Below are 19,856 nucleotides of genomic sequence, written 5' to 3' on the forward strand. Positions count from 1 at the left end.
TGGGCCTCACCTGCTAGGTAGCCTGGTCTCTGTATGTTTCCTGAGTCTTCACTCCTGGTAATCATTGTCTTTCTGCCGGGGTAACCTCTCTTCTTTTTTTCCAGAATTCACAAACTTCAGTTGCTTGACCAGTCTCTCTCTATGGGCATCAGATTATATTCTCATGTGAGTACCCACTTCAGAATTCCTCATCGGTTCTCTGTTGTTCTAAGAACAAAATCCAAGCTCCTCACCTCCTACTAAAACCTTTATGACCTACCCTCTACATATCTCTCTAGCTCTATCCCTCATGGCAACCCCTTTATTCTACCATCTTGACATGATAAACCACCTATGTGAATTTCTAGGATTGCCTCAGTTGTGACTTGCTTGTCACAGGAGATAATTTGTTCACATTATCTCCTCCACCTGAAATGCTTATTTCCTTCAACTGCCCAGCCTCTGCTCACTATTTACGGTCATTTCCCATACAGTTTAGATGCCTCCAAAGCACCTTGTTTATAGTTCTTGCATAGGAACTATTATACCTCATAACAATGTTCTTGTCAGTATGTATGCTTGGAGACTGAACTATCTAAAGGCAATGATATGCTCTTTTATGTCCTAATTCCCAGTGCCTAGCACAGCAATTGATATTTATTTTTTCAGCAAAGAATTTATTGAGCAAATACTATGTACCTGCTGCTGGGCAAGGTCCATAAAATGCACAGTAAACAAGATACTCAATGAACTCCCAACAGGTGAGAGAGGCCATAAATAGATATTTAGGATGCCAGTTAAAAATTCAATGAGACCTGCTATAGGATTATAGAAGCAAAGATATAGGTTGCCCCCTGTAGCTCTAAGGATAATCAGAAGGACTCTGGCAGGCATATGAAGGGAGGGCTTAAGTTAATACTGTATTTGTGGGTTGAGTGAACAACTGAATGAATTACCTGGATGAATAAATGGATGAAAATGCAGCTTTATCTTTTTGAATGATTTTTTGCCCCCATGAACCAGTGAAGATGATAGGCTTCAAAAATTAGAAGTTCTATTCATAGGACTCTGAAAGCCATTTTATTTTTAGTGGCTTTCCAACAGAGATAATGTTGGCTCATAATGAAAAGATTTGAGAGCTTGCCTCTTCTAGGTTAATCTGAATTACTATGATTTAATAAGGGTATCTGGTTATTTCTTTATATTAATGAAGGTTCCTGTAGATAGGTAGGTATCAGGACCAAAGGAAGGGATTCAAAGGCTACAAAATACCTTATTGAATACTTGTATGGAGGATATTAGAGAATGCTAGAAATGTGCTTCAGGCATTTCATTAGATAGGCATTCCATATACATATTAACATTTTTGCCAAATATTAAAATATAATACTTGGTAAAGTGAAAATCCTTTAGATCTGTAGGGTGAGAACTCTCATCTAATTAGCTAGTTTTCCTCTCTGAATTTCAAATTCTCTATTAATTATTTGTGTTCCAACATGGAATATTTTTGTTGCCGTTGTTCTAAAATTTAATGTTTCTGATAGAGTGGGTGTATTAATTTACTATTGTTACATGATAGATTACTGCAAACAAGTAGTTTAAAGCAATGCAGTTTTGTTAACATTGCACAAAATATCTCAAGTTCTATAGGACAGCAGGCATGTGGGCTTCGCTGGGTTCTCTGCCTAGGGTTTTATAAGGCTGAAATTTAGATGCATTCTCATTTAGAGGATCCGAGGAAGAATTAACTTCTGAGCTCACTCAGGTTGTTGACAGAATTTAGTGTCTTGTGGCTTTAGAACTGAGGTTCCTGGGTTTTTTTTCTTTGTTTTTGTTTTTGTTTGTTTGTTTGTTTGTTTGTGGACTGTTGGCCCAGAAGTTTGCTCTCAGCATCTAGAGACCAATCTTAGGTCCTTTTAATGTAGCACCTTCCATCTGTAAAGCCAGAAAAGAGGTGCCACATTATTCTTGTGCTTCAAATCTTTGTCTTCTTCTGCAACCAGATAGAGAAAATTCTCTGCTTTTAAGGGGCTCACATGATTATGTTAGGCTTCCTTTGATAATCTCTTCCACCTTAAGGTCAACTGTGCCATATATCATAACCACATGTTCCACCTACACTCAAGGAGAGGAAGTAATTCAAAGGCAACGGTCATTTGGGGGTCATTTCAGAATTCTGCCTACCACAGTAGGGTGAAGAAAAGTCGTCAGGTAAATCTTGCTTCCACCTAGAGGAATGTTGCACCCAATCTGTGTTCTCTGAATTTCTCATCTTAAAAAGGGAAAACCCCAGTCTTTTCCTCCTGTTATAGGAGAAAACCTCAGTTCAGCCTATCTTTTGTGTGTTTCTTCCCTGTGAGTTTCCTTTACTTTTACATAAATACTTCACTTCTGACACTTCTGATCACCAAATATGTGGAGGTTTTTTCCCACCAACAAGCAGTTCTTGGACACCAGCAGATATCAACTCAATTCTGACACTATCTACCTGGTGATAGCATCAGATTTCACAGATCAAGGGCTCAATCCCACATGATTCCCCTCTGTTCCCCAACTTCAGATGTCAGTAGCAAGCCCAGGTAGTCACCCTGGCTTCTGATCAACCAGCTATAGATTGGAGGTTCCAAAGACTCCTCTTTAGGTATAATTAATTTACTAGAGAGGCTCACAGAACTCAGAGAAAATTAATTTACTTTTACCAGTTTTTTAATAAGAGGATATGATAAAGGATACAGTTGAACATCCAGATGGAAGAGAACGGTAGGGCAAGGAATGTGGGAAAGGATACGGAAATTCCATGGCCTCCTTGGGTGCATCACTCTCCCAGGACCATGTATTCACCAACATGGAAATTTTCCAAATCTTGTCCTTTTTTTATCTTTCTTCTTCTTTTTTTTAATAGTAGCTTTTTTACATAGTCACGATTGATTAAATCATTGGCCATTGGCAATTGATGCAACCTCTAGCCTCTCTTCTCTCCCTGGAAGTTGGTGGCGGGGGGGCGGGGGGGGGGGCGGTAATGGGACTGAAATTTCCAACTCTTTAATCATAGGATTGGTTCCCTGGCAAACAGCCCCCATTCTTAGGTCAGGTCCAAAAGCCACCTAATTCACATAACAAAAGACACTTTTTATTGCTCTCGTTGCTTAGAAAATTCCAAGGTTTTTAGGAGGTCTGTGCCAGGAACTGGTTGGCAGAGACCAATATGTATTTTCTATTATCTCACACATCTGAAAGGGCCATCTAGTGAATTTGCCAACTGAGAGATGCTAATTTCACTAAAAGGAATGTTTCTGAGGAGGTAATTCTGATTCTGATACAGGGCTTGATTCTCCCAAAGAAGAATGTTGCTAGTTACCAAGTCTTAAGATAGAAATCAGAAAATCTCAATTTGAATCTGATTCAAATTGAGTAAGATCTTGGGTAAGCCACATATATATTCAGCTCTCTATTTATTCAGGAAGTAGATTTTCTTGGCATTATCAAGGAGCTAAAGGATCAAATTTAAGAATCAATTTAAAGAGTAGGAAATGAAAGAGATTATGAAGAGTAAGTTTGTGTTGAATTACAAAGTGTGAAAACTTCAAACTCTTTTACCTTAGAAATGTAATAAAAATGCTCAGAAGTGTTCTTTGACTTTAATCAAGGTACTGTTTTGGAACTTTGAGTCACTGCACAGAATTTTATTTGACTAAGTAAGCATCCAACTAGTTTTCAGATTCTAGTCGGCATACTCCTTGCTAGTCATAGAAACTCCCTATCCTTCAGTTTGTAAACACAGGCCCCATGCTGAATTCCTGCTGGAGTTTCACCTTAAAAAAAAAGTCTGTCTCCAGAAATGACCAAATCTGCTTTTACTTGTTAGGAAGTGAAAGTTATACAATGAAATCAAACTCCTTGCTCAAATGCTTTAAATCTACTCGACTATATTTGCTTTATGTCAAATGGATTCAAGTCCATTTTACTCAGAAATATTTGTTTTTTTGAAAATCTTACAATATTCCAATCTTTAGGGAATCTCTTACTTTCAAAAAGAAGCTTCACATAAATTTTTGGAAAAATATATTGAAAAACCTGAGAAAAATGCTTATAGCTTCCTATCAGTTATAAGGAAAAATCATTCTTTGTCTCCCCTAGGCCCTAGAAAATGTGCAGTGTTCTCTGAGAATGAAGTCTGAACTACATATGTTATATAATACTTAAAAGATACACTTATCATCACCAATATAAAGAAGGCTTGTAATGGGAAGCCTCATGTTTCTGAATGCAAAAGGCAAAAAGTAGAGAGAACTTCTGAGTTAATGAAAATGAATTTCAATCAATTCTATATTTACAATTACTTGAAAGAAATCATTTCCCATTGCCCAGCCAGAGCACTAAAAATCTATTCTTTTCCTATATACCATAGAAGTGGCTTATGTGAAACTTCAAATTTAGTGTATTTTTTTTCCCAGGGAGATTATCCCTTCCCCCCCCCTTTTTTTAAGATTTTTATTTATTTATTCATGAGAGACAGAGGGAGAGAGAGAGAGAGAGAGAGAGAGAGAGAAGCAGAGGGAGAAGCAGGGTCCCAAGGAGCAGGGAGCCTGATGCAGGACTCGATCCCAGGACCCTGGGATCATGACCTGAGCCGAAGGCAGATGCTTAACCATCTGAGCCACCCAGGCGTCCTCTCCCCTCCCCTTTCAACAACTCCTTCTTTCATACTATCCCTCCCACCACCTACTTCATCATGGTATTTTAAATAAAGTGTTAAAATTCAGTAGATTTATCCTCTTCATAACCCACTTGTATGCAGATGCATCTTCATAGGAAATTATTAAAGACCAAAAAGCTTTCAAAATCCAAAGAAATCATCTCCCATGTCAGGCTGTCATTCTGATAGGAAGTGGGGAAAATTTAATTACCGATTTGTTTCAGTCTTAAAAAAACTTTCTCAAGAATGAGAGGCAAATCTTCATAATCTCATTTTACTTTTTAACTAAAAATGGTGTTTTCAACATAACATCGTATTCAAAAGTCTTGGAAAATGCTGAATAAATTTAGGTTATTTCTATACACTGATTCCAAATCAAATAGGAAATTTGTTTTTATGGACAGTAGTCAAAAGAATGTGTCAAAGACTATAATCACATTTCCAAAAGAAAGTAATCCCAAAAGTCCTTCTGAAAAATGGTAGCCTTATTGGAAACATTATTTAACTACCCAGCAGAGCTACTTTGAAAAACTAGTACACATGTTTTTAATTAACTTAATTAAATATTGAGGCATATACTATATATATTAAATATTCAGTGATGTGAATGAACTTCTGTCATTTTTCTAATGTAGAGTATGAACTCTTGGTGCCTGTCCCCATAATACATGAAAAACACACCATGAATTTCTTAGGTTCTAAAGTTTGACTCATGGCCTTTGGAAAATTCAGTGGGGGAGTTCCATACCTGTCTCTAACCAGCCCCCTCCTCTATAACTACAAGTTGTATAAGAAAAGTACTCCAGGCTGTTCTTAACAGTGACTCAAATTGTTATTTATTTTATTTTTTAAAAAGATTATTTATTTATTTAGAGCAAGAGCGAGGAGGGGAGCAGAGGAAGAGGGAAAGAGAGAATCCCAAGCAGACTCCCTGCTGAGCACCGAGCTGGATGCAGAGACCAGTCTCATGACCCCAAGATCATGACCTGAACTGAAACCAAGAATCAGATGCTTAACTGATTGAGCCAACCAGGTGCCCCTCTGACTTAAATTTTTAAAAGGAAGACGAAATTTTTTCCATTTTCTTGCATTATTTAAAGTAAAGCCACTTGTGTTTTTCTGTGTAAATTTTTCTCTTAAAACTGTGATTGTTTCTGATCTTTTAAGACTTATAAACACTTAATTCAAGACCTAGTTGGGATCATGTTAATCATACCCACAATGAAAACTCACATGGAAATATACTAGAGTTAGTGTGTTTTGAGACTAATTGTATCATTTAGGAGGTTGTCATTTGCAAGTTACAGAAAACTCAATCTAAATTAGTTTAAGGGAAAAAACAAAAGTGGATTTTACTGGCTTATGTAACTCAACAGTCCAAGACTAGGTATGTCTTTAGTCAAGTCTTTATCAAGGATTTAATCAATATAACTAGTTCCAATTTCTTTCTTTTTTCATTTTAATTTTTTTAGAGAGGGAGAGGGAGAGAGTGAAAGAGAGAGGCGGGGCAGAAGGAGATGGAGAGAGAGACTCTTAAGGAGGCTCCACGCCCCGTGTGGAGCCCAACATGGGTCTCGATCTCACAACCCTGAGATCATGCCTGAGCTGAAATCAAGAATCAGATGCTTAACCAACTGAGCCACGCAGGTGCCCCATCCAGTTTCTTTCTTTATTTTAATGTCTTTGATTTTCCTAGATTTTCTTAGAAACTAATTCTGAGATATTATTAAATGTGCAAGGATATTATTAGGGGAAGTTACTATGTGAATGGAAATGGGGAAACGGAAATGGAAGCTGGGAGTGTCTAGAGAGCCATCAGACCTCAATGCAGCAAACAACAAAGAGAGAGACAGAGATAGAGACACAGAGAGAAAATGGGTAGAATTGTCCTAGACATCTGTGCAGTGTAGGAAGTCTCAGTAAAATTTTCTGGGAGTCCCTGAGCTAAAGGAAATGAACACAAATATTCTGTGTTTCTAGGAGCTCATTTCCAATAGGGAGCAGCCCTTGGTAGGCAAGACCTTGTTACAAGTCCAGTAAAGAACTTCAAAGTGCAGCACCTGAGGCTCCCTGTCACTCATGTTCCTATAGTAAGAGATCTGTAGACGTATTCTGTTGGCTGCCATGGGCAAATTGTCTCATCACAATCCCAATATAGCTGCTAGTAGAATCTAGGGCAATAATTATTCTTATTTATATCCACTGGGGAAATAAAAGAAAGTCAATGTCCCCAAAAGTTCAAAGTTCAGATTCAAACCTCTTTAATCATGGCCAATCATGATTGGCCAGACCTGGTGATGTGCTCAATCCTGACCTACTCACTGTGGCTGGGGTGTGGATACAATTATTGACTTAAGCCCTAGAGGGCCTCCATGGAACTAAAAGAGATATTAGTCCTTCCCTATATCTGTTACTTAGCAACCCTATATAGGTTGTTTTTGAGCACAAGTGAGAGGAACTGCAACTCAAATTAGCTTAAAAATGAAGACAGTTATGATCTCATGTAAGAGAAAGAGAGAGAATGTGGGCTCCAGGAATGGTTCAAATAAAATATCGGCTCCATCTCTACAATTCTCTAAGGGGTTAACTTTGTGATCAGGCTGATTTCTCATGAGGTTTCAAGATGTCCATCTGCAGCAACTGAGGTAAAATGCCCTCTTTGTTCATATCAAGCTTAAAAACCAGCCATGGGATGAAAGACAATCACCTCAGCCTAGATGGGCCACATGCTCATTATATAACTATTCTTGAAAAATAGGGGGTGACAGGGGAATTCCATATCATGTTTGGCTTACACCTGGCTTCGAAGGCAACCATCGGAAAAGAGGATGGGATAACAATGAAAGAGTTACAATAATCAGAATCTAACCTGGAGCTGGTGATGAGATCAGTTTCCTTGAGCTATATGGACAGTGTGATGGTTGATTTTATGTGTGGACTTAGCTAGGCTGTGGTGCCCCGTTAAACAATGGATCTTCACATCAGTCTTGTGAAGATAGCTTTTATGTGTGATTAAACATTTAATCAGTTGACTTTGAGTAAAGCAAATTACCCTCTGTAATATGAATGGGACTCATTCAATCAGTTAAAGGCTTTAAGAGCAAAGACAGGTTTCTCAAAGAAAGAATTCTGCCTCAAGATTGCAGCATAGAAATCCTGCCTGAGTTTCCAGCCTGCTGCTCTTTCAGATTTCATACTCAAGACTACATCAGCTCTAATCTGAATTTCCAGCCTGCCTGCCTGCTCTATGGTTTTGACTTCCCAACCCTCATAATGGCACAAGTCAATTCCTTAAAATAAATCTCATTTTCTCTTTCTCTCTCTATATCTTATTGGTTCTGTTTCTCTGGAGAACCCTGACTAACAAAGGCCACATAGGGGATGATTGAATACTAGAACAGAATTTTTAGTTCTATGAGAAGCAAAATGGAGCAAATGGTTGTAAGGTTATCAACAACAACATTTATTACACTGCTACTAACTCCGGTCAGAAAATTTAGAAAGGAAAGTAGAATGGCTAATGGGAACACTGACAACAAATGGTCCTACAACAAAATAGGTTTTTCATATCAAATTCGGTTGATAATATCAATAACATTTTTACTTTAGTATTTAATGATTTAGTATTTAACAGTTTCATATTTAACAATTTAGTAAATTTTGATAACTTAGGACTAATCATGCCTGAAAAAAAAAAAGCTATAGATTTCAATTTCAGATAGGTTATAAAGGAAACCACCAGCTCACCCAGTTTTGATTCGAGTCTTGGGACATGCAAAGATAATCTGACCTACCATTAGTGAGGGAAAGAAGCAGGAAAATGTAAGTAGGACTTGAACAAATAAATAAATGACTCATAATAAACTGTGTAGGTTATAGCTCTAAAATAATTGTACTTATTGTCATTATTATCTGATTTTATGATGGCTAAACCATTTTCTCACAATTGATATTCTTTTTAATCTTGGCTCCTTTGATGGAGGGAGCACAAACATATCAGATCAAAAGCATGCTTCTTGCATGGAAGGAGCACTTCTCCACTGTTCTCCAACTTGCCAGGTGTTCCTCTTGACCTTGGAAATTCCTAAGTGGGGTCATTGGAACAGAATTTGACAGTCCCTGATGAAATGAAATTTTTTTTTTTTTTTTTAGAATAAACCAACTCCTCTGTGTTCAGTCATACCTTTTGTCCTGCAAGTGGCCACTTTTTGCTGAATGCGCAGTCATTTCCTCAGTGTTGATTCCTTGATTCCTGAAAGGAAGATTTCCATTTTGCTCCAGTACATGTTCCGTGTTGCATCATACTGACTGGCAATAGTGGCTGTGGCTAAAAGACAAAATAAGCCAGAATTCTGTTTCTCAGATCAGACCAGCTTTCAGTTCAAATGCTCACTGGCCCTTTCCCTGCAGAATCCTTTGGGTTTATTTCCTTTCCTTTCTTCCCCTGATTAGCTCATCATGTTTCTGGTTTAAAAAAAAAGAAAAGAAAAAGCACAGAGCTACCATAATTGAAATTTTAAAAGTGGATGCTAAACCTTAAAGTTATTGTACTATAAGAGCATTTCCTTGACTGTGAAATAATTTACCTGTGAATTTAAGGCAGAAATGCACTGGGTGAAATCCTATCAATATGTCATGAAGCATTACCAGAATTCAGAGAACCAAGAATTTCTGCTCTAAGCTATTTTTATCTTACTTTATGTCAGTGATGCCAGTTCAGGGAAAACCAGCTAGAGTAGGTTAATTTTTAGTTTTCAAGTATCCTATCAAACTAATATAGTCATTTATAAATTTCAAGTACACTAACTCTAAAGAAAACAAATGAACCCAACATTTATTGGACACTTACTCTGTGCCAGGCACTATGCCAGGTGCCTTTATGTCTCTCAATATCCCCATTTTACTAATGAGGTAACAGAGCCCTAACAGAGATAAGCAACCTACCCATATTCAAACCTGTGTCATTCGGTCTTCTACAGCCTGCTGAGCAGAATTTTCCAATGCCTTTAAATGTATTTCATCATGAATTAGACGGAGCAATCATTTTTGGGGAGATGGGAAAGTCACCCACAGATACTGAACACCCAGTTTTCACCAGGTGCATGCTGGGCAGCTTCATATATGGCATCTTACATTTCCCACTTTTCTAGATGAGGAAACTAATAGTTTGAGAAGGTAGGTAGTAAGCCCAAGATCATGCTGGTGTCAGTACGGGAGCAAGGAATTAGAACCAAGTACTTTTTTTTTTTTTTTAAAGATTTTATTTATTTATTTGAGAGAGAATGAGAGATAGAGAGCACGAGAGGGAAGAGGGTCAGAGGGAGAAGCAGACTCCGTGCTGAGCAGGGAGCCCGATGTGGGACTCGATCCCGGGACTCCAGGATCATGACCTGAGCCGAAGGCAGTCGCTTAACCAACTGAGCCACCCAGGCGCCCTAGAACCAAGTACTTTTGACCTTACTTCCTTCAAGTGGGCAAAAGCGGCATCACTTGTGTTAAAGTATATGAGATTTCAATGTAGCATTGCTATTGAGACTAAGTTATTAGTAACCTTGAATATCATTTTGTAAGGTATGTAAGAGCAATTGATGACAAAGACAAAGAACAGACATATATAAAGTCAGAGACCGAGAAACACACTATGTCCTCTCCCCACATAGGAATGGGCTGAGAAAAGTGGGTCCTGAGAAAGCAGTTTGGAAAATGCTCCACACCCTTGTGTTCATAAATCCAACATAGATAAGTAAAATATTAATCTTGTTGGAAGAATCCATTTTCCTCCTTGCATGCTCTTTCTCCTTCTCTTATGTGATGTCAATATCAGGGATTTTCATTGTGAAATAGCAGTTATAAAAGAATTAATCATAGTCTTCCTTACAATGTACTAGGCCATCCTGTCTTCCTTAGCATTACTATGGATATGACATGTATATAAGAAAGTCTTTAAGGGGCACCTGGGTGGCTCAGTCGGTTAAGCATCTGCCTTTGACTCAGGTCATGATCCCAGGGTCCTGGGATTGAGTCCTGGACCCGGCTCCTTGCTCAGCGGGGAGCCTGCTTCTCCCTCTTCCCGCTGCTCCCCCTGCTTGTGCTCTCTCTCTCTAAATAAATAAAATAAAAAAATAAATAAAAAAAAAGAAAGTCTTTAAAACCCATAAGTATGTTTGAGTTGGGAGAGTTGATTTATAGCAAGATCTAAATATGTCCTATTAAAGTGGATAATTTTAATTATGCTAACAATTACCTTTTAGTTTCTTCCACCTTAACAAATATTTTTGGATATCTGTCATGTTTCAGGTACTGGACTAATGGCTAAACATGTTTAGATGAGCAAAGCAGCACCTGTCCAGCTGCCCTTAAGGCGACAGATAGATAAACAGATGGTTTCCACATGCTATGATAAAAGATAAGATGAAGATGTAAGCGGATACAGAAAGGTATAATGTACAGGTGATAGACTTCCCTGGAGCAGATGACCCAGATTCTCAGCTCATTGAGAATTCATTGGTTTATTCATTGTCTAATCATCCTGAAGCTATTAGCTTTTAGTAAGAGGACATGAGCATGGTAAGTTCTGTTACCTTGCATACATACTGTCATGCTTGTGTCTTAGATAACTTGGTAAGTTAACTTAGAAGAGGGAAGAATGTGGCTTTTAAAAAAATTATTTTTAGAATTTATAAATGATTAGTTATATCAGGAAAATATTTAATACAATCAGAAAGTGACCTGAATTTTGAACTCTTTTTTGATAGTCTATAAAGTGTTTGTATTTTTCTTTTTTTCCTTTTTTTTAAATTGAAGTATAATTGACACACAATGTTACATTAGTTTCAAGTGTACAACATAGTGAAGAATATGGTTTTTAATGTGGGTTACTCTGACCATTAGAGTAAGATGTATTTCTAACTTTACCTTGGGGTGAACATAACTGTTAAGTGCACACCATATGTGTGATATGATTTCTATATTACATTTGAGCTGAAGGTTTGTAATTTGGTCCTATGAAGCTGTATTTCAGGGTACTACTTGTGGAGAATCAACCATTACAGTTTATCTCATTCCTATTGTCAATATATAGGCTATTCAGGTCTTAAATTAGGGCAAAGTGTTTTCACAAAACCAATAGTGTCCATTAGCTGTCACAAAAGCAATTCATTAGGAGAGTGAGGATATAAAGAATTTAATTAATACGTCAAAATTTAGGGAAGCTTACCTTAAGTGAGGATTTAAGGTATCTCGATTTCTTTGTTGGGTGTGTATAATAAACATGGTAATGGTGGACAGGAAAGCAAAGTTTTTGATAAAGTCACAAACAGGGGGATACCTAACCATCAGAAAAGGTACTCAACCTCATTCACAATAAGAGAGATGCCAAATAAAACAACACTGATACATTGTTTTTTGCCTTTTAGATAGGAAAAATTGAGAATTGCAACAACACATTCTATGGCAGTGAAGAAATAGATGTTGGTGTTGGGATTACAAAATGGTAAAATACCAGTGGAGGAGAATCTGGCAGTTATGTTGTGGATAAGTTGATTATTTCTGGGTAAGAAACTATACTGAAACTTAGCTTCAAACAACAGGCATTTATTGTTTCCAGTTCTGTGGGCTGGAAATTTAGGCTGCCCTCAGCTGGGTAGTTCCTCTAATCATGGCTTTGCTCTCATACATCTGTCATCATGACTGAGCTATCTACCGTATCTGAGGCACTGGCTGAGAAAAGCAAGTTGACATGGCTCTGACCTAGGTGGTCTTTAATCCTTCAATAAGATTGACTGAGCTTGTTCACCTAGTGGAGTCAATGATCCCAAGAAAGTGAGCAGAAGTGTTGCAAAGCCTTTTGAGGACTGGAGTCAAAATTGCACATAATCACTGTCACCACATTATATTGGCCAAAACAAGGCACAAGACCAGCTCTGATTCAATCACTAGGGAGATAGACTCTATTTGTTGATGGGAGGCGTTGAAAAATCTTAAGGCAAGGGCGTGTAAATACGATACATAGGAGAATAGTTGAAGTCATATTTGCAAATAATGTACCCCATCTAGTAAAATGACAATTGCCTTTACCCTTTGACAAAGAAATACCAAGTCTAGGCATTTACTTCACAGAAAACATGAAAAAGTCACATGCATAAAGCTATTCACTGGAGCACTGTTTATTGTCTTCTAGCAAAAGACAGAAAACAACCCAGCAGTCCATCAACAGTCAAATGGTTCGATAAAATATGGTACATCTATACAATGGCATATTGAGCAGGGGGACAGGTGAAACAAGTGCTGGGAGTTGAACATTGTTGAGCTGGGTCTTAGTTCATTAGTTTTTCTCTCTACTTTCATATGTGTATCAGTTTTTTCATAATATGAAGGAAAAAACAGACCAGATTCCTTTTTTCAAGAACAACTATACACAAAATTAAAAAAATAAAAGAAATAGAAAATTAACTCTATTACCTAGTTTTTGTCAGAGGCTAATGCCCTGTCTCCAAGAGGTAAGGTATTTACATTTCAGGTGCTGTAAAAATTTAGCAGCATTCAAAAAATATTCATCAAAGTTCAAGTTTTCTTGGCTAAGGGAAAGTTTCCTCAATCAGAAAGCCTGACAGTATCTCCCTAGGGGTACACATGTTACAGGGAGAAAATAATTGTGTGTTCAGAATAAACATTCTCAACTCTTCTACAGGCTGCATCTTGTTAAATAAACTACTTGAAGTGAGTTTTAGAAACCAGCAGCTGATGTAAAAAAAACAACAACAACAACAGTCTTTTCCTTTTTGACATGCCTTTTTCCTTTGCCTTTGCTATATCAGCAGTTTGTTTAAAACATAAACTGCTACTGTTTATCAAGACACCACACATCCAAAAGTTTAGTTCTTATCCTGGACATGTTAATAAATTTCCCATAGATTTCCCAAAATAACCCTATTCTCATATCTCAAGTTTCAAAAAGAGCTGCTCTCATCCAACTATTTGACAAATATTTCCAACCACACAAGTGGCCGGAAAATATCAGAAGTGTCATATCATTAAGGGGGAAAAAAATCTCTCCCTTCAAATTCCTCTTGGGGTTGAGGAGCAGGATTCTGTTGTCATCATTTCTTTGGAATGGGCATTTATTCTGAAGACAGACTGAGCAAAGGCCTATAGATGTGTTGACCAATCAATAAAACAGAAAGCATTTTGTGTCCCAGTTTGTCAGTTTATCCTTCTAGACTCACAACACTGAATACTACAATTCCAAAGAGTCATTAATTGGGCTTTACATTATCTGACTTGTTTTGGTAGGTGAATGAGAGCAGTGAGCAGATAGTAGGAGGCTGCATTTTAAAGTGACTGAATTTTCTTAATCATTTGCAATCTCTTTCTTCACTCACTATGCTATTGAAACTTAATGATTACCAGATTGTATGGCTTCTCCTCCATGCTTATTTTCTACCGATCGCTATTTAATTTCTTTTCATCAATTTATTTTCATTAGCTCACCAGGAGCCTCCCACCTCCATTGTTTGTCCCACTCTCCCCTTGAACATCTCTGACCTGTTTATGGGTTAGTCAGCAAACTGATCCTTGAGTTTATTTATAATCTATATCATAAGGCATATAGTATCCAAAAAATCTAGCATCGATATGAATGGATGCAATGCAGTTGGAGTGGTTGTATTGGGCTGCCTTTTTACACGGAATGTTTCCCAGATTACCTCTCATTTTAACAGAAGAATTGACTCATCACTCTGATGAAGATCCCAATAGCAGAAAAGTATTGTTCCTTAGAAAAATGTTTCAAAAGCCTTGTATCGTTTTAATGGATCTCAAAATAACTAATCTACCTACTCCATCAAGGAAATGAAGTAACTTCATGATTAATATTTTACTCTTTGTGAATATCTCCTTCCCCAGGTCCACCATAATTAATCTCTAATGTCCAAAATTCTTCTCAAATATTGCCTCAATCTATTCCTTAAGTAATTTCTACCTAAAAACATGTGATTCATTTATCTGTATTAGAGTTAAATCACCATGATTACAAGTTCTTTAATAGTGAACATCAAAAGACGAGTCAAATATTATCCTTGATTATTAAAATTCAGTAACAAGGATCATCTCCATAAGGAATCTGAAATGATAAAAAACAAAATTCTGTAATAGCTACTTAGTAATTTAGTCAACAAATCTATGATGCGTTTACCATGGACAGGGCCCTGACCTATGTACCTGAGACAAATATTCTTCCTGTGCTTAACAAGATTACTTTCTTGTTGAAAGAGATGGGCAATAAACAACAGAATAAATGTGTACACTATATAGTATGTTAAAGGTGATTAGTACTATAGAAAAAAGAAAGTACAAAGCAAGAGAGGGTGATCAGTAGTGTGGGGGGGGTGGCAGAGAGGAGAGAGTCTATTTCAGATTTCAGTGGGATGCTCAGGGAAGCCCACTTTGAGGAGACATCTGAGCAAACACTTCAGAGATCAAAGGATTAGTCACAAGGGCATATAGGAGGAGGAGCATTCCTGACGGAGTGAACAGTCCTTGCAAAGGCCCTAAATGAATGAGCCTGGTTTGTGAGAGGAATAGCAAAAAAGAACATTGGGGCTGGCAAGCAAGGCAAAAAATGGTAAGAGAAAGGATCACATAGACAATAGGGGAACAAGAGGCTTTGAAAGTCATTGTAAAGACCTTGGCTTTTGTTCTGACTGAAATGTGGAACCTCTAGAAAATACAAACAGAAAAGAGGTAAGATCTGACTTACATTTTAAAAGGATCATATCTTGGTTGGTTGTATTAATAATAGACTGAATGAAGAGGTAAGGGCAGAATTAAGGAGCCCAGTTAAGAAACAATTGCAGTAATCCAAAGACAAAACGATGGCTCAGACCAACATGGTAGCATAGAAATTGTGGGAGATAGATTTTGAACATGTTGTGAAAGTAGAACCAAAGGATGGTTGTATTTACTTCTGGGGAAGTCTGAGCTTATACCAAGTGTTCTGGTACCGAACTGAGTTCTGAAGATAGAGTTGAAATTCCAAGGGCTTGGGCCTCTTCTCCTTTTCTAACGAGAGTAGAAAGTCTAGGGGAGCCATGGTCTTAGTCCAGTGGAGGATCATTTTGGACCCCAATAGGGCTGGGATGAATTTACTCCATATGTGGGCTTTATCGTGCACCCTACTGATGGATGTTCTTTTACTGAAACAAGAAATGTGTGCTTCATGTTAATGTCAAATAAAAAACTTTAGTGAAGGGAGTCAGTTACAGTCCTTTAAACATAATTATTACAAAAGTTTTTTCACTAAAGCACTTAGAGGCAGTAGAGAGCAGAGGTTAATGGCATAACTTCTACCACCAGACTTGCCAGTTGCAAATCCCAGTGCTGATATTTTACTGACCTGTCTTACTTACCTTACTAACCCTATCCTACATAGTTGTGAGCAGTAAATGAATCTACATATGTAAATAACTTAAAACATTTTCTATATAATAACAAGTACTGCAAAGTATATGCGAATATTATTGTTTCCTTCTGATGCAGGGTATATGTAATATTATAGTGCTATCACTGTCATTGAACACTTCTCAGCAAGGCTTTTCCAAGCCCTTCATTAGATCCTCAGCTAATTCCTCACCTATGAAGACAGTTAATGCCAACTTTTGCTCTTCTTTGCATGTGTGTACACTAAAAAAAACCTGATTACTCTATGACTTCAACTGCTTCCTCCACAAGAATGACTTATAAATCGATGAGAGCCTATTCTATGTTATCTAATGGCTTCCAACTACCTATTGGTGTTCAAGTTAGAGGTCCTACCATTATCCAAAACATATTTGAAAATAAATTTAGAAGATTTTTGTTGTCAGCAATATGGCACACTAAGTCTTACGAAGAGTTCCTGCTACATAATCTCAAGAAATGCCCAATAAAAATATTTTTAAATTGCCATTTTAAATGAATTGATGAGCTTGTAAGAAATCTGCTGAGTGCTAGATAGAGACCACATACTTGGAATAATTTCACCCCATCCCTGATGTGTTGGGGTTAATGTAGAGCATGAAATCATCCATAATACCTGGCTTGCTAAAATGTAACACGGAGGCCGCTGGGGGCGGAGGGAAGGTTTCGGAGAAGGGTGTAGGCCTTTGGAATGCTGAGGCAGGTGTGACCACTCTGCTGTAGGAATGCTGCGGGGAGTTGCCTTCCCCAAACCCCCTGCGGGGGTTGCCCAAACAACCGCCCTGCGATCTCAGAGATGTATGCATTGTCCCCTAGGCTATGTTTAGCAGAACTCATAGAACTCACAGATTAGCATAGCCTATCTTTCCCATAAACAGATCCTCCTAGTTCCAGTAAGACCCCCTGTCACACATCGTGTGCTTGAGATACAGTGATAAAGATTTATGATTATCCTGACGGACCAATAAAGGTGGAAGCAAAGAAGAGCAAAGGGTCTTCGTCTCTGAGTGTTGACCCCCTTGCCTTCTCCTCTCTTTCACAGCAAATTTGCTGCATGTGATATATTTCTACAAAGCAGCTATGAAGTTTTAGAAAATACAGTTTTTCAAAAAGGTAACATTTAAAATGGTACCAAGAATAAATATAAGGACGGACGTTCAAGGTCAATAATATACAGGATGAAATCAATACAAAGTGATAATAAAAAGACAAACTATCAGAAAAATAGTCAGTCTTGAGCAAATCCTTCACAAAAGAAGAAATCCAAATCACTAATAAACATGGAAAAATGGCGCTTTAGTAGTGATTAGAGAAATGCAAAGAAAAAAAAACACCCAACAGTTACACAAAAATATAAAATTCTGACACCACCATGTGTTGATGAAGATATGCAGCAAAGAGACCTCTCACACAGTGCTGGTACTCAAGTACGTGGGACAACCACATTGTAGAAGAGTTCACTTTCTCTAGAAAAGTTGAAAATATGCATAATTTATGGCTCAGTAATTCCAATCCTAGAGAAGATTTTGTACATGTGCACCAAGATAAAACATAAAAATGTTTGTAATAGTCCCAAGCTGAAAACAACCCATTTATCTATCGATGGTAACTAGATAATCGTTTATGCTACATTCGTACAGCAGAACACCATATAGCACTAGAAATAAAACTATAGCTGCTCACTAACTTAGATTAATCTCACAAACAAAATGGAGGCTAAAAGTAGCAATTTACAAAGGGAAACGTAATCAAGATTCTTTCATTAACAAATTTCAAAATCAGACAAAATTAAATTGTATTGCTTAGTAATGCACACAGTGGTGGTAAACTATCAAGAAAAGCAAGGGCTTTATTATACTAAAAGTCAGAATAGTGGTTACCTCTATAGGATGGAAAATGGAATGTGATCTAGGAAAGGTGGGAAGTGGGGGTGATTAGTGATGTGTTTCTTAACATAGGTAATGATAACAGGGGATTCCATCAATGATTATTTCATCTATCTACCTAGCAGGCTGGGTAGCTAGCTATCTATAATCTATTCATCCATCCATCCACCCATCTATTCGTCCATCTTTTATCTTCCTATCATCTATCTATCTATCTATCTATCTATCTATCTATCTATCTATCATCTATCTATCATCTATCTATCTATCTATCTAATCTAACGATCATCTATCTATCTATCTGTCTATCTCCTGGATATATTTCACAATTGAAGAAGGTTTTAAAAAAATTCTGATAACTAAAATGTCTATGTGTTGATTAGGAAAACTATGTGCTAATTAGGAAAACTCCTTTAGAATGTCAGCTTATGTGCCAGCTTTTCCTGAGGTATTCTGTATTAATACACTCCCTGGATGACTAAATCATTCTAAAGAAAAGGTTTCTTTAAAGAGATGTAATATAGTATTTGAAAAAACCTTCAAAGATGAGGTTATGCAAAATGCTAATTATTATTTTGCTTTAGCCTGTCATTACTCTTTTCTCACATAAAATAAAGGCAAATTGGAAAATATATATTTATAATTTAAAAGAATTAATTTTTATTAATAAGCATTCATATGTCTGTATTACTTTTCACAGATATTTAAACCTAAAGTATTATTTTTCTTTATTCTGCTAGCTACTGTTAGGATTTAATTAAATGAATGCCAACAGTAAACAAACCATCTCTAAAATTTGTCATGAAGCTCCCCTAATCATAGGAAAATCTTGGAGACACTTGATTTGAATTCTCTCAAGTACAAAAATAATAAATTCAGTCTCACACACTTACAGTGAATAAGTCATTTTTTTAAGAAAAAGTTGAAAGCCCTATTTTCAGAAAAATTCCAAGTGACAGAATTTCAATTAATCCATGGAGAATACTTCTTTATCCTAAGCATCTCTCTTAAGCTGGCCAACACAGACACTTATTATTAGATCCCTCCTACAGCTTATGTAGAGATCTGCTCTAATGAAATGTAAAAAGTTAGCTTCCTTTAAATTACATTTAAGAGTCAATGGTATGGGTGTACCATTTCTTAGTGATAATCTCCAAAGACATGGGGACTCAACCCCTCAACTAGAAATTAAGTGAAATCCCATTCTCTATTTGTCGTGCAAAATTTATTTTTAAAACTCTTTATTTTTAAATATAAATTGTGAAGGACACTAGACAAATCTAAGGAAGGTTTGGTGTAGTTTTTTAAATGTGTACTTGTGATACATATTGAATGACCAGTTGTAGACCAGTAGACCCTAGGGCATTAGAAAAGAAATCTGAATGGAATTAAAAGTTGTATCCACCGCTTGCAAGTACCTCCCATTGGAAAGGAGAAGGCATAGACCTTGCAAACTATAAGATGGATATGGTGATGGGCACAGCACACCAAGGCAGCAGGAGTGATTCTAGAAGAATTAACCAAAGACCCACATAGAGGGCAATGTATGGCTTAACGCCACATAGGGCTTTCCACTGTCAGATGTGAGGGTTTGACAATGCACCTGGTTTTAGCATCTCACTGCTTATATTTTCCCAACATAAACAGCTCTTGAGTTATCAAGAAAATGACATTGTCTTTTTTCATTTGAGGCTCAGAACCTATATTTTTTGACTAAAAGCAACATTTTCATTTTAACTTTAAAGTTGTATTACCCGTTAAGTCAGCACATAGTGATGCAACAGAAAAGACAAGTTGGTTGGATATGAGTGTGTAAGAGAGATTTGGTAAGCAGAGAGTGG

General features: G+C 37.1%; 1 long non-coding RNA gene across 1 annotated transcript in view; it reads left to right on the forward strand.

Annotated features, from left to right (window-relative positions):
* The window catches only part of LOC113919178, a 36,949-nt gene extending 36,795 nt beyond the window's left edge, over nucleotides 1-154 (forward strand). The window contains exon 3 of the long non-coding RNA XR_003518875.1: nucleotides 105-154. This is a non-coding gene — a long non-coding RNA (uncharacterized LOC113919178). The remainder of the gene's footprint in view (nucleotides 1-104) is intronic.
* Nucleotides 155-19,856: the final 19,702 nt, after the last annotated feature.

This window comes from Zalophus californianus, chromosome 3 (assembly GCF_009762305.2).
Source record: "Zalophus californianus isolate mZalCal1 chromosome 3, mZalCal1.pri.v2, whole genome shotgun sequence".
Classification (NCBI taxonomy): Eukaryota; Metazoa; Chordata; class Mammalia; order Carnivora; family Otariidae; genus Zalophus; species Zalophus californianus.